The 16,779-nt window shown below is 37.8% G+C and overlaps 2 long non-coding RNA genes across 3 annotated transcripts; both read right to left on the minus strand.

The window, feature by feature from the left end:
• Window positions 1–3,627: 3,627 nt before the first annotated feature.
• On the minus strand, window positions 3,628–8,078 carry LOC309481017. Its single transcript, XR_014199841.1, has 2 exons — window positions 4,475–8,078; window positions 3,628–4,412 (listed from the first exon to the last, which is right to left on the minus strand). It is a non-coding gene; the product is annotated as an uncharacterized lncRNA (long non-coding RNA).
• Window positions 8,079–8,495: 417 nt separating this feature from the next.
• LOC309480053 lies at window positions 8,496–16,347 on the minus strand. Of its 2 annotated transcripts, XR_014199516.1 has the most exons (5): window positions 16,093–16,347; window positions 15,086–15,166; window positions 13,425–13,500; window positions 13,002–13,109; window positions 8,496–8,710 (listed from the first exon to the last, which is right to left on the minus strand). It is a non-coding gene; the product is annotated as an uncharacterized lncRNA (long non-coding RNA). The 2 variants fall into 2 exon arrangements; XR_014199517.1 differs by lacking the exon at window positions 16,093–16,347 and having other exon boundaries at window positions 15,086–15,306.
• Between the last annotated feature and the right edge of the window lie 432 nt (window positions 16,348–16,779).

A 16,779-nucleotide genomic window follows, 5' to 3' on the forward strand; every position in this document is an offset into this window, starting at 1 on the left:
TCCAGTGCTTGAGCCGGTGGTGCCAGTTCCACCGTCCGAGGGGTCGTCTCCGCCGTGGCCGCCCGAGGGGTCGTCTCCGCCCTGGCCGCCCGAGGGAAAGTCTCCTCCCTGGCCGCCCGAGGGAAAGTCTCCTCCCTGGCCGCCCGGGGGAAAGTGTCCGCCCTGGCCACCCGAGGGGTCTTCTCCGCCCTGGCCGCCCGAGGGGTCTTCTCCGCCCTGGCCGCCCGAGGGGTCTTCTCGGCCCTGGCCGCCCGAGGGGTCTTCTCGGCCCTGGCCGCCCGAGGGGTCTTCTCCGCCCTGGCCGCCCGAGGGGTCTTCTCCGCCCTGGCCGCCCGAGGGGTCTTCTCCGCCCTGGCCGCCCGAGGGGTCTTCTCCGCCCTGGCCGCCCGAGGGGTCTTCACCGCCCTGGCCGCCCGAGGGGTCTTCACCGCCCTGGCCGCCCGAGGGGTCTTCACCGCCGTGGCCGTCCGAGGGGTCTTCACCGCCGTGGCCGCCCAATGGACTGTTCGCTTTGCCCCGACCACCCGATGGACTGTTCGCTTTGCCCCGACCACCCGATGGATTGTTCGCTTGGCCCCGGCCACCTGAGAGACTTTTGGTTTTCCCCTGTTTCCCCATCCTATTGTCCATGTTTCCCTGGCCCCTGTCTTATCCTAGTTCCCCGTGTTTGTTCCCCTGCATGGACCTGGTCCCCCGTCCCTCCCCTGGATCCTCCACCGTGTTACCTCCCTCCTGATCTCTTGGTTTGTTCTGTGTTCCGTCTTGGAGTGTCTGGGAGCCACTCCGTAGAGAGGGGGTCATGTCACAGTGTCTGGTTGTGTTTCCCCGGGTACCCACTAGATGTCCTCCTTACCCCCACGGTGTCTTGCACTAGGAACTTCATCTCCCACAATTCTGTCTGTGATTTGCACCCAGGTGTCTGTATTTTGTATCACCAGCTGTCTCTTGTTATCCCCTTGTCATTCATGTATATAAGCCCTGTTTGTCTTGTGTTCTTTGTGAATCAATGTTTAACGTTACACCGCGTCTGTTGCCTGAGTTTTGCCCTGCCTTGTCCTGCCTTGTCCTGCCTTGTCTGTTTCTTGTTTTTGTTATTTGCCTACCTGGATTCTGACCTTTGCCTGTTTTGGATTTCGCTTTTTGGATTACCCTTTTGATATTAAACACCTCACTTTGCTGCACTTTGGATCCTGTGCTTATTACCTTGGCGGTCGTGACACTAATTTCAACTCTACCATTAAAAAATGTGGGGTTGGTAAAATGTTTTAATGAGTCATGTTTAGGGGTGTGAAAATGTAAAGTCGATGATCCCTGTGTAAAACTGTTGGATGTCTTCAAGGCCCTGTTTACACCCAGTATTAAGATGTGTTTTGGTCGATCGGATCACAAGTAGACGAGGGAGACACAAACCCGTTTACACCTGGTGTTTTAATCCGTCTCTTTTGTCCACTTTCAATCACTTCTGTCCTGATTTATTTGAGGGGAGGGTCTATGGGCGGGTAAATGTATGTTTTTTTTCAGATCTTTCGATCTGATGGACGAAATAAGCTCACGCAATTTACATATGAACACGACCGGAGATGACGGAAAAACATTCTTCTCTGAGCCGCGAGATCACGCCGAACGCTGTGAGTGTGTGTTAGAAATCAGGAATGGTGTGAGAACATTGTGCTTGGTACGTTTTCGTCTTCAAATCAAACTTGGGTCTTCAGCCAAAATAGTTTAAATCCCGTCTGTCTAGTGCGCCTCCCTCTGTTCGAACACATTCGACCACACAAGCATTTACACTACGAAAGCAATCCTGTCGAATGTGTTTTCGTCTACCTCTGGAAGTGGTTGAAAGTGGACAAGCTCAAAACGTTTTAGACCCCATTTACACCTGTATTTAGCGTCGTCCACTTGTGATCCGATAGACCGAAACACATCTTAACCAGGTGTTAAGATGGCCTTAGATACCAACATACCTTGATGTTACCTTCCCTGTATTCTGATCTAACCTGTTTACGATGCTTTACCCACCACAGAGCCAAAGACAAAGCTGCTGGTTTTGCAGGAGAGGACGGCGGAATAGTCAAAGAGAACGGAACCACACTTTCAAGCCTTGGCGGTGTCTATAATCAAGCGTTCTCAAACGACGACCGCTTCACCCAGCTGTAGACACAGAGAAAAAGCAAAGCCATTCAGTATCACATAACCTCTAAAATGCCTCAGATATCCCAAAGAATGATATTCATTCATTCACCTTTTTTCTACGACCCATGATGCTTTGCACAAATTCTGGGAGTAAATTCCGTTAAACTGTAAACAATCAGCGAAAGATTCGCTCTATGAATGTAATATCTTAGATAAAATGAGATGACATTATTCTACACACCCTTCAACCATTGAACAATAAAAGGACATTTAAAAGTGTAAAAGCATTAACAAATGACTACCACAGACCATGAATAAATATCACTATAGTAATGTATTATCTAACATACGTTGCCTTCATCAAAAATTTTCATTAACTGGAACATTGAGTGATAATTCAAATGCGACAGACAATACAAATTATATTGACCTGCTCTAGAAACATTCAAGTAAACATTGTTCATAATAATAATAATATAAGATTAGAAGGGGAAAAGGGGAGACAATTACATTTGAAAGCATCCATGTGAAAACAAACCTGGAAAGAGACGTGAGGATTTGAGGAGAAGAAATTCTCAGTGCATTTCAGTGAATTATTGATGAGATATATCGTAAATTAAATCGGGAGTGCAGATCATAAATGCACAGTATATGTTATCCTTTTTCATACTGTTACAGCGGAATATGAAGGGAAAAAAGAAAATAATCAGGAGGGAAAAAATCCAGCGACTGTAAAAGAGTTCTTGACAGGTATTCTTGTCATACCGTGTGTCACAATGAAGTCTGAAGACATGAAGTCTGAAAATAGAACATGAAGGAAATTTTACAGCTCATTCAGTCAAACTGACGGATAAGGATTATTTGTAGCGCAACCTTATGATTTGAAATGATTTGTTTCAGTCTTTTTGAGTGGAAACCGGAAGTGCTTCCCATAATCTAAAACACAGTGGGTTTGTTAGGAAAAAGGTGGATACTCAAGACTATCCTGGCCTGCACAGAAATACAATTATTTGAGTATTTTAATATTGCGTTACTGCCCAGCTAACAGAGAACGTTTTGCTAATGTTCCCATTAAGATATGAAAACATTATTTCTGATGAACGTTCAAAACGTCTAGTTTTTTAAAAATGTTTTTTCTTGGTTGTGTGAATGTTAAACAGTCCAGTTTATAATTGAGCAAACATTATGGGAATGTTACTTTTGAATGTTCTCTGAACGTTTTGAAATGAGTCTAACAAAACGTATCAGACAAAAACGTTCCATGAACAATGTATAAATTATGTTTTTCGTGGTAATTTTTTGCAAACGTCATTAAAGACCAGATAACTTTGAACGAACATTCTATTAACATTACTGAGCGAATGTTTGTTCTTAAAGGGATACTTCACCTCTGGAAAGATGAATGTGTATTTAAAATTGGTCATTTATGTAGAAGCAATGTGAAATTATTTTTGAATATGGAGCTTTCTAGACTGAGAAAAGCCAGAAAATGTATTTTTGGCTTATGTGGATGAAAGACAACAACTCCCAGAATGCACTTGCTTCGCTGCCCTAGGAGGCCACTCCCAAGCCACGCCTACCGGTAAGAGAGCGCAGTTGAAAACAACAAGGCTAGGCTACTAGTGAGTCTCCGTGACGAGTCTGATTTCGAGATCGCCCAAAATGTCCGGGATTCGGCTTTTGCGTTCTACAGTCGCCATTCATTATGTTTACTGTGGCGAGCAGGACCGCGGGAGAACGATGAGAGGCCGGTGGCGTGATTACTGAGACACACCGGTCTCGCATCTCTCACGGAGGAGCGGGAATTTTCGCACATCAACCGATCACTTGTTTAGCGTTCATGTAAACACTACATCGATCTCAACGGCCAGACAAGTCCGGGAAAAAGAGGATGGTAACCCCTACTACTCAGCTTTCTCCTACTACTCAGCTTTCTCCACAGAACAAGAGCCTGCTAGCTTAGCTTCCAAAGAAAGATGGCTGACACTATGTGTACATTCTATGAGTGAGATCCCACCCTCTATGGGCGGGTTGAAAACATGCGGGACAGCCCCTACTACTGGCTGTAGTCTTTAGCCTCTGGCCAAAAAATCCTCCGATGACGCAAATTGATGATTTTTGCGTCATTGGAGGATTTTTTCCAGACAAAATATACATAAATCTCTCGTCTCAGGGGGACATGAGGGTGGAAAGCACGGTAATTCGAAAATACTACAGGTTTTCTACTAATACAAAGCTTAATGCTAAATCCTGAAGTATCCCTTTAAGTTTGAGAGAACCTTGCCGGAACGTTCTGGAACTTTGAATCTCTGGCAGGATTCTGAGTTCAAAGTTCCAGAACGTTCCCTGTTAGCTGGGTGTTAGTTTCAAGGCTGACAGATCAATATACTAGTGTACTACTAAAAGCTGACAAACATTTTTAAAATATATTTTTTTGTCGCAATATGTCTTGCCCTCAACGTCCAGTTCAAATAGAAAATAACTGAACCCAAAAAAAAAAAAAAAACCTGTGCTCATCAAAGCATTCATGAGGTTTTTAATTTAGCTGACAATGCTACAGGGTAATCCATAGCAAATGCTGACGTCTGAATTATGCTCTCATCTGCCTGTTTATTCAGCAACATTGTTTAATGAATTATTAGAGAGAATCAATAATTTATGAAAATATGATACGCTTCCACACAGTAACAGATTAGGCAATTTTCTAGTGTCAAAAACAAGCGTTTTTTTTTTTTTTTACCCTTATGATATGTGGGTTTGTGCATCCATCACACTTGAACTACTTTAATTGATTTGATCCTCCACTGAGTGAGAAAGAAGATTGAAGAATATTAAGAGAAGATCTCCCCGAGGAATATTAGATGTTGAACTTCTGAGAACGTTTCTATCTTGAGTTTTACGGCGCGCTTTTCCACTAATTGGATCCTCTATCTTCAGGAGCCGCACGCAGGGCTACAGTCACAGGGAGATATTGGACCGATATCACAAGAAAGCTCATTACTGTATTGATGCCCTGTAAGAATACATAGACCAATACAATAGATCATCACTAGAGTCCTACTGCCGAATGTAATAAGTTCTTCAGGTAGTGGTTAATGAACTCGGCTGCTAACTAAAAGGGCGAAGGTTCAAACCCCCGAATGTGTAATAGCTAAACTTGTTTAATGTTGTCATTTCTACGTTAGGATACACACTGAAGCATACAAAATATTTGTTTTGACAGCAATTAAAATGTAAATACTTGCATATCTAACTTTAGAAAAACGATGAAATATTTAGTGGGGTTCATGCAATATTGAATATATGGAATTCATAGACTAATTTTTATTGTATTTATAATAAATCCAAGTATTTTTGATGCTAGTAAATTTATTTAACATCTCATTTTGTATTAAAACAGCTTTATTTTATGTTTTATGATAATTTTTTTTTAATGGTTAGACTGGTCACAATAGTTTGCTTTTATCATAACAATCAGTGTGTTTCGCTTATATTTTATACTTGTAGAGCTTTAATGATGAACAACTTCCACCATATAAAGAGTGCAAATGACTTTAATTCAATTACACATCCCATCTGGATTTCATTTACGAATAAATTTACCATGAAAAAGATCTTTCTCTGACTAAGTCTCTCCATCATGTATGAGAATCCCACTATGCTTCTCCATCCATATTGAAGTTTTCCATCATGTCTTACATTTTGGTTTTTATGCATTTGGCAGATGCTTTTATCCAAAGTGATTTACACAGATTTTTGTTATCAGCTGGGAATCGAACCTCGGCGTTGCTATCGCTTGCTCTAGTGTCGCATTTGTACGTCTCTAAGGTTGTTCATATACAGTGTTGGGTAGCAATTGATTACATGTAATCTGGATTACATAATCAGATTCCAAAATGTAATTAGATGTTTTAAAAACACTCATAATCAGACTAAAGTTCAATTTTTATTGATTACATGATAACTTAATATTCACAAAATGGTAGTAAATTATTCATAATTAATTGATTCTTTCCATTTTCAAACAGCCTATTGCAGAAAATTGAGAGGCATAGACAAACGAAATATTTCATATTTTCTGTTTTATTTAGAAAAAAAAATAGTTAAATACACTTTTTATGTATTTTAATTGCACATTTTTATGTTTTTAATAATTACTTTAGTTATTATTAATAAATAATTATTTTCTTACTTAATTATTACCTTTTTATCAACTTTTATTTACCTCACCAAAACCCTGATGCAATGTAATGTTTAATACACTTCCTGTTGTTGATAACAAATGTTCAACATCATTTTTTCTTATTATTTTTTGTATTTTATATCAAAATGGTACAAGATTTTCCTATTTAAATCTATGTGATAAGCGCGCTAGGTCAAAAGTAATCTAAAAGTAATAAAAAAGTAGTCTGATTATGTTACCTAAAATGTGTAATGTAATAGATTATGTTACTAACCACAGTTTTCATCATGTAGTTTGTATTCATTAAGGGACTACAATTTGTAAGTGATCTACCCAGCATTGTTAATATATAAATTGAATGTGTCAATGCTTTGATGTTGTACTTTTCCAGAGTTAAGAAAAATGCACAGGTAATGTTCAGAATCTAACGAGTGCGAAGGAAGGAGATAAAACATTAAACTCCCATCGGAGCTGATGACTGGCAAGCACCACATCTGTCATTTCTAAAGATGCATAGCTGGAATTTATGGGTTTTATTTTACGTGATTCACCTTCCTTGTATTCGTATCCCAATTTGTTTGTTGTTGCTGTTATTATTTTTTTTTTTCAATACATAGTTGAAATGACTTGTCAAGGCTTATGCAATCTCACATTCTGTTTTTGCTCTCTTTGATAAAGCTATAAACACTGAAAACAGAATTTTCTGGCATCCTAATGAATAACACCCTTTGATTGTTTTTCTTTTACATCCATACATAATGTATTCTTCCCACTGTACGTCTGCCAGAAGGATTGTGCTTGTGCATTTGCATTAATAATAGCATTTAAAGTGCATTTAATTGACCGTGTCTAATCTAGTCGCCTAATCTTCTTTATGCAGCGTATCTCAGCCTAAAGCAGCATGTGTTTGACATTTCCACCTCTGCTTTTGCAATAAGAACAATAACCTGTGAAATTTCCATTTACTTTTCTATTTTAAAAGCATATGATGTTGGCTAAACTCACTTACAGTGTAATTTACAGCATCAAACGGCATATTAAAATGAGAAAAAGAATCAAAACACAAGTTGATTGTTCTTATATTAAAGCAATAAGAGAGTTTTTCGAGTCAATTTCAAGAATGTCACAACCTTTCTTTAAAGATTTGACTGAGTTTAGATGGCACGCACACGTTAGTTCCACGGGGATGAGAACTAAACTTGGTTACGCATTAACCTGATGTTAAATCATTTTGCTATGAAACAACAGTTGCCACGCAGTAAGATCTCAAAGGTATCGGAGGTTACTATGGGATTTTAACGATGTAGCATCAAAGAAAAGTTATGAAAATTGATGTCAAGTCATTTGAATATCACCATGGAAACTGTCAGTTCTAGAATTAATCACAGTGAAAAAGATGATATTTGAAAATATGGCTATAATAATAAGTGCATGCCAGTCACAGCACGTGTACACTATCGTTTTACCCCGAGAACAGCAGGGGACAAAGTTCTGTAGCCATTATAACGCAAATGAGTTTGGGAAGATCTTTAACTATTATGAGTCATCAAATAAACATAAAATGAGGAGATTTGTCGCTGTGTTCATAAACCATGACATTCCACACGGCCCGGTTAAACGGACTGAGCTGAAACAGATATAATGTCATATACCTGCCCGGCGTTATGAACCATTAAAAGGATTTACCTGCTATTATATCTGGCCTTTGAGAACCAGATATGATCTCAAATGGCTCCAAATATTACATCTCTACATATATATTTAGTCAGCTGGCATATGAGCTCAAAGAATGGGATGCATAAAGAATGGGGATGCATCATTTTTTATTATTATTATTTCCACTTTCTATATACCAGTCAAAAGTTTGGATTTTTTTTACATTTTTTATTATGTTCACCAAGGCTGCATCAAAAATACAGTAAAAGATTATTGTGAAATAATATTACAATTTAAAAGAAATGTTTTCTATTTGAATATATTTTCAAATGTAATTTATTCCTGTGATCAAAGCTGAAATTTCAGAATTTTTCAGTGTCACATGATCCTTCAGAAATCATCCTAATATGATGATTTGGTATATTTCTTATTATTATCAATGTTGAAAACAGTTGTGCTGCTTCATATTTTTGTGTAAACGCTGATTAAAAAAAATCTGGATTCTTTGATGAACAGAAAGTTAAAAAGAACAGCATTTATTTGAAATAGAAATCTTTTGTAATATTGTCACATGTCTGTCATGTTTGCTCAATTTAATGCATGAAAAAGACCCCAAACTTTTGAACAGTAGTGTATGTGCAAGTTTAATTCTGTCACCGTAATTGAGGTTTTTGGTTGTGATTGTTCGTTCATTTGGACGTCGGTCGGTCGTTCCATGCTTTCATCCATCCAACAGCACTGAAATATAGTACAAAAAAAAAAGACAAAAAAACATAAGACTCACTGAATCAGTGCATGTCCACACAAAGTGATTCACTAGACTGAATCGGACGTTACTGAAAAGGATGTTTGATGCATAAACAGCAGCATGATTGTAAAGTGCTCAGTCCTCAACTGCACAAGCACCAGGAGCAGAGACAGCGTCATTAATCGTGACTGGGGAGGCAGCCCAGACTCCTGCGAGGACCGGAAGATGAGGAGGCGTTGTACAGTCGGATGACAGCAGGCAGAAAAAAATCCCAGCAGCACTTGGTGAAACACCTTGGTGAAATAAGCCAGTGGCTTGACATCATTTGACATCACTGCAAATCTTCAGTGCCTGCTCAGAGCTAGATATCCCAGACCTGGCAAGACATCGCATTTATGCACTTAGAAATGTTCAAAAATTGGCCACGATATTGAAAAAAACGTCTCATTCTTTATTCTTCAACTTCCATGTGGTGAACATTTCGATAAAGAATTGAAAAGGCATCATGGAACGTTCTTCACACTCTTATATAAGGACCTAATTTTTCACTGAATAGAGTTCATGACGTTCTGTAGAGCTAAAAAAGTTCTTGATGTGACATTACAGCTTCTTCCGATCCGTATATTAGTTCACGGGTTCTTTAAAGCACTGGTACTAGATGTTTTCTCAACTATAAAAAATTAAGTTTCCAAAAGGGAAGGATCATTTTGAGTTTCAGTCAAGTGTGTTAGTCAACATAAATGTTGACAATTATGAAATATTGCACTATTTCTACTATTTATTATTTTTTTTAATTCATGTGCCTCGTAATCTTTAATCAATAAAACTTCCTTTCCCTCTTGCAAAGACTTCTCTTCTCTAATTTTGAGGGCGGGGTAACCTGTCACTCACATGAGATCCACCAATAGCAAACCACAATCATTCCAATCAATTCCCCATGGACAAATCAAGTCCCGCCCTAAAATTTATCTTGTTCAAAAGGCAGTTTCACTCTGATATGTGTCACAATAGAGAAGAAAAGACTATCGCAACTTTAATAATCTAAACATCTTAGAGCTTTGAAAGGTTTCATCAATGTTAAAGGCCAGTAAGAACCTTTATTTTTAAGAGTGTAGATCATAAAAAGGTTTTTACTCAAAAAAGCAACTCGGATAAGGCGAGTGACCCATCTCGCATATACAATTATAGATTGCTATCCTGATTGTGTCTCGAACATTTCTGATGTGATAAATCACAGCCACTGGCTGCCTCTTCTCACTTTAATTACAGATTAAGGGTAATTGAATTCCACCATCCATCATGAAAATTAGTTGCAGGCTTGCCGAACCCTTGCTGCCAGCTGACACAAGATAACTATTTAAATCATTAACAGATGATCATTTATCTTACTAGACTGTTGTTAAAACTTCTAGTCATATTCAATCATAGCACCTATCCTACACTTTTTGTCATAATTTAAACATTCAGATGGATGGATTTTAGATCAGTGATGGAGAAGCACGTCTTCTGAAAGAAGCATCCCTGAGGAAAGCTGTGGTAGATTAGCAATTATCTGAATACTAATAGTTGTGATGAGTGACTTTTGAGGTCAATTGCAATTATCCAGATTCTTATTTTGTTTTGTTTTTTCACTTAGCAACCATGAAGACAGCGGTTTCCTTGTTTTGAAAGGATAAATGGATAAACACTAAATAAATAAATGCAGCAACCAGCGTAATTGGCGATTTAACAGTCTGTCTGTTGTTTTGGCATCTTTAGAAATAATTAAGCAAATGTTGTGTATTTCCCCAGGGAAACACAAATCTAAAAGTACAGCTACTCTAAAATGATAAACTTCACTTTATGATTTTATAAACTTTTTAGATACTAGAAACTTTGTATAAGTCGGTATGAAACAGAAGTTGCGATAGCCTTATCTTCCCTATTGTGATGAATATCTGAGTGACTTTGTCCATGGGGATTGATTGGATGGTTGTGGTTTGCTATTGGTGAATCTCATGTGAGTGACAGGTCGTCCCGCCCTCGTCAGAGAAAGACATCTCAAGAGAAGAGATCTCGCTGACAAGTCCGATCTCAACTCAACATTCAAATCTGCCTTCGACCTGCAGCGGACACAAAGAGAGAGTAGGCTACTTTTCAAACACACAAACGCAGAACCTTTTCTGTGTTACTAGCATTCAAATAAACAGAGAAGTGCTGGGATAATATGTCATAGTTTGGATCTAAACATGATAGCGATGAAAATATAGTAAAGCAATTTGACCCTTAAAATAAATATGAGTAAGACTTTAAAGGGTTAGTTCACCCAAAAATGAAAATTCTGTCAGTAATCAATCACCCTCATGTTGTTCCAACCCTGTAAGACTTTTGTTCATCTTCAGAACATAAATTAAGATATTTTTTGATGAAATCTGTGAGCTAGCTCACTCCTTCATAGGCTTCTATGTAATTGCATTCTGCCAGTCCAGAAAAGTTAGTAAGAACATCGTTAAAATAGTCCAAGTGACTACAGTGGTTCAACCTTAAGTTTATCAAGCGACAACCCCCCCCCCAAAAATAACGACTTTATTCAACTATTCATTTTCTTCTGTGTGGGTCTGAGTGAGTTCACGAGAGCGCTACGACGCATGCGCGAGAACTAATGCGTTTGAAATCGCTGGTGTTTCTGACGTCACAAACTACCTTGTAACCAATCAGGTCAACGTGTGATCGTCAACCAGTGGATCTCTGAGCTGCTGTGAGTGAGTGGAGGCGGGGCTCATTTGCATATTCATAGAACCGCATTGTACTAAATGAGGCAAGGGTGTCGAGTTACATTCAAGCTATTTTAAGGCATGAAGAATTTTTTTTTCAAGAAAAAACTTTTAAATATGTCATTTTGGTGATCAAAGATGAGTTTTAAAGGATAGAATTATTAACTACAGGGCTTTAGTAAATGAGTCACTGAAACATTCAAAATGAGAATGAATTACTTCAAAATGAATCAATATTTGTGTAAAAACGTTAAAAGTCTTTTCAATGTCTACTCATCTCTTCAAAGTGAGTCTGGCGTTCTAAAATGTTTTAACAGCTAAACAGTTTATTTAAACTTTCATTTATATTTTTGATTCACATTGTTTCATTTGTTTATTGTATTATTAAAAGAGCAACAGCTAGCCTATGTTTAGTGCAGCTTTTGTAAATCACTGAAACACTTCGATCAGAATATTCAAGAATCGTGATCTCTATTGTAACAAAAATAACTGTAACAAATTGTGATTCTCAATTCATCCCGAATCATGCAGTTCCAATTAACATTAATAAAATGTATATTTTACCATAACTTGTTTGAAATGTTTGAGTTCAAATTAACTTTTGATTGCTGACTTATATTGGCATCTCTGAGCAAGACATTTTCTGAAAGTCTAGCGGACGTGTAAGAATCCTGGGGTCTTTTTCTCATTGCAAAATTGAAGACTGAACTGTGGAATTGCTGTGTTGAAGAAATGATTGCGGTATTAAAAAGGTCTCATTTGTGATTACTCTTCCCTGTGGGGATTCGTTGATTATTGTTTGAATATGAATATACACGGTTAGGTAAAACAAATTCCTGCTGGGGGACCATAAAGGCTTTAGATGATGATACACTAGTCCCGTAAGTATTACAATAACCATTGTTACAGATGTCTTGTTATAAGAGGGGAATTATGAATGAGATCCGAGTGTTGATTAGATTGACGCACAGCTGCATTGTTTGAGGCTATACAAATAAAAATGTAATTCTCAAATAAATGCCCTCAGAATCACTTTTAAAGTTTTTCTCTGCAGGAAGATTAACAGATAATGTTTTTTTAGTGTGTGCTGTTGGGGGAGTGAATTAGATTTGTACCCAAATCGGTTACATAAACCTGCGCCGTGCCGGAAAACTTTGCAATGAGTTCTTTTATATTTCCGTGTACTTTCTATACTCTACAGATTCGGATGTCTTCAAAGGGAAGCTCGCAGAGGGACGGGCTGTTTAGTCGGCAACATCTGAACTTAAGAGCATGTCAATCAAATCTCAGCGGGAGCAGGTGAATCCATCTGAGGAAAATGACTGTAAGAATTGGGAATTGCTGTGAAAGCACAGAGAAAGAGGACGTGATGTAGAAACAGTGAAATGCAGCAACACTCTGTCTGACAGATCAAATGGAAAAAGGCAGAGTGAACTTAAGAGAAATGAATGACAAAAAGATGGAAATGAAAAGAGAGATTCACTTAGCAAAGATCCGTGAAGTGAGAATGAAGTGTACTTGTTTAAACCTGCAATTGCGCCAGAATTTCATTACGACGAGCAGTGGGTGAACATCCTGTTCTTCAATCTCAGCTCAATCTGCATCTGTTCAAGTGTCCTGAAATGAGCCGTTGGTTCTGAATGTTCAAAAGACAAAAGGAACATTGTAATGTCCATTTCGCAGCCTGTCGTTCAAAGAAATGATATCTTAAAAAAAACTTTTTTCTTTTCCCCCCCTGAAAGTAACAAACATTTCCACCACATCTCAAATGATGCAGTGTGATTTACAATAACATCACTGAAATGACCATTTAAACACTGTTTGGAAATGAAATGGCTAGCACATTATGTATTCTAAATGTAGGCCTACACAATGAAACTTTTTGCATAGTTTGACAAACGTACAGCTTGAGTGCTAGGAAATTACACAATAAAAAAGCTGTGAGATTTACCTTGCATTTTCTTTGTTGAGTGATATTCCATCTCAGGCTCTTGCTGACACTGTTGTCTCTTTGATAATCAAGTACACTGAGGGAAAAAAAATATATATATATTTTATTAGGGGCAAAATTGTTTGTTCTAGACTAGTGGTAATGTCACCAAAACATGTATTCAGGAATGTATTGTAAAAAGAATGTATTCAAACAATACATTTTGAAGTAGCTTATAATTATTTCACATTTAAACAACAATGCATATATTTTTAACTATATAATTATTCATATTTGTATGATAGAAAAGAAAAATCTAAGGCAAAAAAACAATAAAATATATACATAAGATGCATTTTTAAAAAGCAAAATAAAGGATAGGATAAAATGGTTCACAAGACCATTTCAATATGACCTTCGTGCACCAAAAATGTTAAAACCTGTTTTAATAATTTAAAAAATGACTTTCTTTGAATCTCACTGGTGCGTTTAAGGATGTGTGAAGCATAATGGGTATTTATTGCAGTTCAAGAAAGTTTTCTGTTGGTTGTCCAAAATCATTTTAAAATCATAACATTATCAGCAGGAATGAATGTAGCCTATTTGATCCTCACAACTGAACATTATCAAGTTGGTCATTAAATTCAGTTCATCAGCCGCAGCTCTGATGACCCTCAATTACAGTCTCGTCCTTCCCTCTGCACCAATCAGGTGAAGGCAGTAATTATGGCCAGCATCTGTGATGGTCTGGAGGTCAAGTATTATAACGTCAATTGCATTGCAGAGCAGAGTGTTTTTGAAATTATGTTGGCAGGTTTGTCCCTGTCTGTGGTAAAAAAATAAAAATAAAAAAAAAAACATTCAAAAATATATATTTTTGAGAATTTAAGAGGGGTTTTGGGCACTTCATAGGCTGAAATCTCCAACTAGACCAGCAAACAACCTAGGCTGGTTGAAACTGGTCTTTTCATTGAGCTTAATGTTCATCATGAAATGCCTGAAGAAGTTGGACCGAAGGGTATCCCTGAAGGTATCTCTTCAAAGGTGTTTCTACAAAATTCTTACCCTTAAGCTCTTACTTAATGTCAAATGGAGGTTTATTATCATTTATAACACACTGCAGGCCAAAGGGGGAAAACAAAATGTAATGTAGATTCAGGAAGCTGTGGAGGAGACTGGGAAGTACTACTGTAAATTACCGGCAATAAACAAGCCTTGCTTCATTATAATTTCAACATACAATAATAACACGACTCTCACAGTTATGTTCAGTTAGTTTGTTTTCATTGACTTTCAAAGATCCAGTGATCCATGGATATTGACATGCAGCCAGGAAACATGTTTCCTGACATTTCTGTGCCTGATTTCGACACTAGGGAAATACATAAAACAAATTAGCCTGTGATTGCTTTATATAAAAACAATATAGGTAGGTCAAATCCAGGTGATCACTTATAGGCTATCAATGTTATATATATCATCATATCGTCCAGCCCTTAAACTTGTAGCCTGTAGTTTTTGTCAGTGTTTATTTGAAAAAAAAAACATACAATTAGGCAAAATATACGATGGTAAATATTGAATTGATAAGTTGTCGATACAATACATAACAATACAATATAAGGGTATGATTTTACCCCAAAATTCAGCATATTGAGAGAAAATGATAAATGTAAATCCACCTTTCGCTGCCTGGAGTCCAGTTGTTTCTGTGAATTGCAGCGGTCCATTAGCGTCTCTTTTCTGTAGCTTTCTTCAGAAGTCTGTAAAAAATGTTATACCTCAGATTTCTTGTCAAATCTGTGTATACAGTCAATCTCAAAGCTCTTTCTCGTTTTAGATGTTTTGTGTTTTTCGCAGCATTCACCAGTGCTTGCCACTCAGTCTTTTTGCCACTCAGCGTGCGTAACCGCAGTCACTCCGGCCGGCGGTGACGTCACTCGCATACCCTCGATTATTTTCAGGTAAACGTATGGCTTAAGTAGTTCTTCCAGGCAGGTCTTGACCGCATTACAGTTTCATATCACTCCGCTTCGCGTCATAGCCGCATCACAACCTCGGTTGTGCATTATTTTTTCTAATAATTCAACGCCCCGTCGTCAATAATTCCTTCCTTATTCACTTTATGCTTTAGACATGTAAAACATCCGCGTTTCACATCATTATTGGGTGCTTTAATAATAGAATTGTGTATATGTGACATCATTGTGCGATTATGTAAATGAACTGGTGAATTGTTTTTTAACTGGTTCCTTGAAGCGAACTGTCCTAAAGAACAAGTTCGTGGAAAAGAATCGAACTTTCCATTACTAACAGACAGCAAGTTGTTCAACCTCCTGCTTATATAAAAATGTATTCTTACATTTACTTTATAAAACTCAGTATTAACCTAAAAGTTACAGAATTATACTAAATGACCTTTTACTTGATAAAAATGTATAGATATCAATCAGACGACAGAAGGCAAGATATTGTGTGCAACAGGTTGTCAAGCAGTTTATTATTTAGAGGTCTTAAAAATGTGAGTATCAAATTTGACACTTTATAGGGTTCAATCAAGACTCTTAAAGCCTTGAGTAATGAGTGACTATAATCATCAACTTTCACAAATCTGACAGCTTAACATATTTTCACCAGTGACATTATCTATGAATGATTGGTTGAGAATGAGTGAATAATTACTCACAACACATCAGGGTGGTTGTAAATCATTAGTGCTTCACTTTCATGTCTGTTTACTTCAGTTTTCCCAGGAATGCATCAATAGCAGCTTCTTCAAAGATGAGTGTGGAATTTGAATGTCTCCTAGCAACCCAGTTCCTCTCAGCCTCCTGCGGCGGACGCTTCTGATGGGCATTGTCCTCACACCGCGGCCTTCAGGCTCAGAAGAGAGTGTAATCAAACACGCCTGAAGAGAGGGAAAGAGCAAGAGAGGGATATCATCTGTAACATCCATGATATTACATGTCATTTCATTCGAGCAGGAAATGAAAGATGGCAGAGGCATACTGTAGTGCGAATTCAGGCATCGATTGCGTCGCTTTTGAGTAGTTTGTGCTTGCTTTTTAATATTAAAACAGGAAAGTGTGGTTGTGATAACTTTGTCACGCACGGTGCTTACCAGCTCGAGTGTTTGTCACTTACACATTTTGATGGAAGTAGCTGAAAAATAATGCTCATTCCTTGTGATTATTTCCAATGTAATGGTAGTCCTTTCAGAAATGTGATGCATTTTGATTTTGTTAGTCATGAACACTGCAATGAAATAGCTTAATACATAAATACTGTTTTATCTATTTCTATTCTAACACAAAAAACTGTCTTATTATCACATTTTCCCATTTAAACAGTGAAGTTTAATCATCCTAGTTGAGCA

Source organism: Leuciscus leuciscus, assembly GCF_965113295.1.
Source record: "Leuciscus leuciscus genome assembly, chromosome: 18".
Classification (NCBI taxonomy): Eukaryota; Metazoa; Chordata; class Actinopteri; order Cypriniformes; family Leuciscidae; genus Leuciscus; species Leuciscus leuciscus.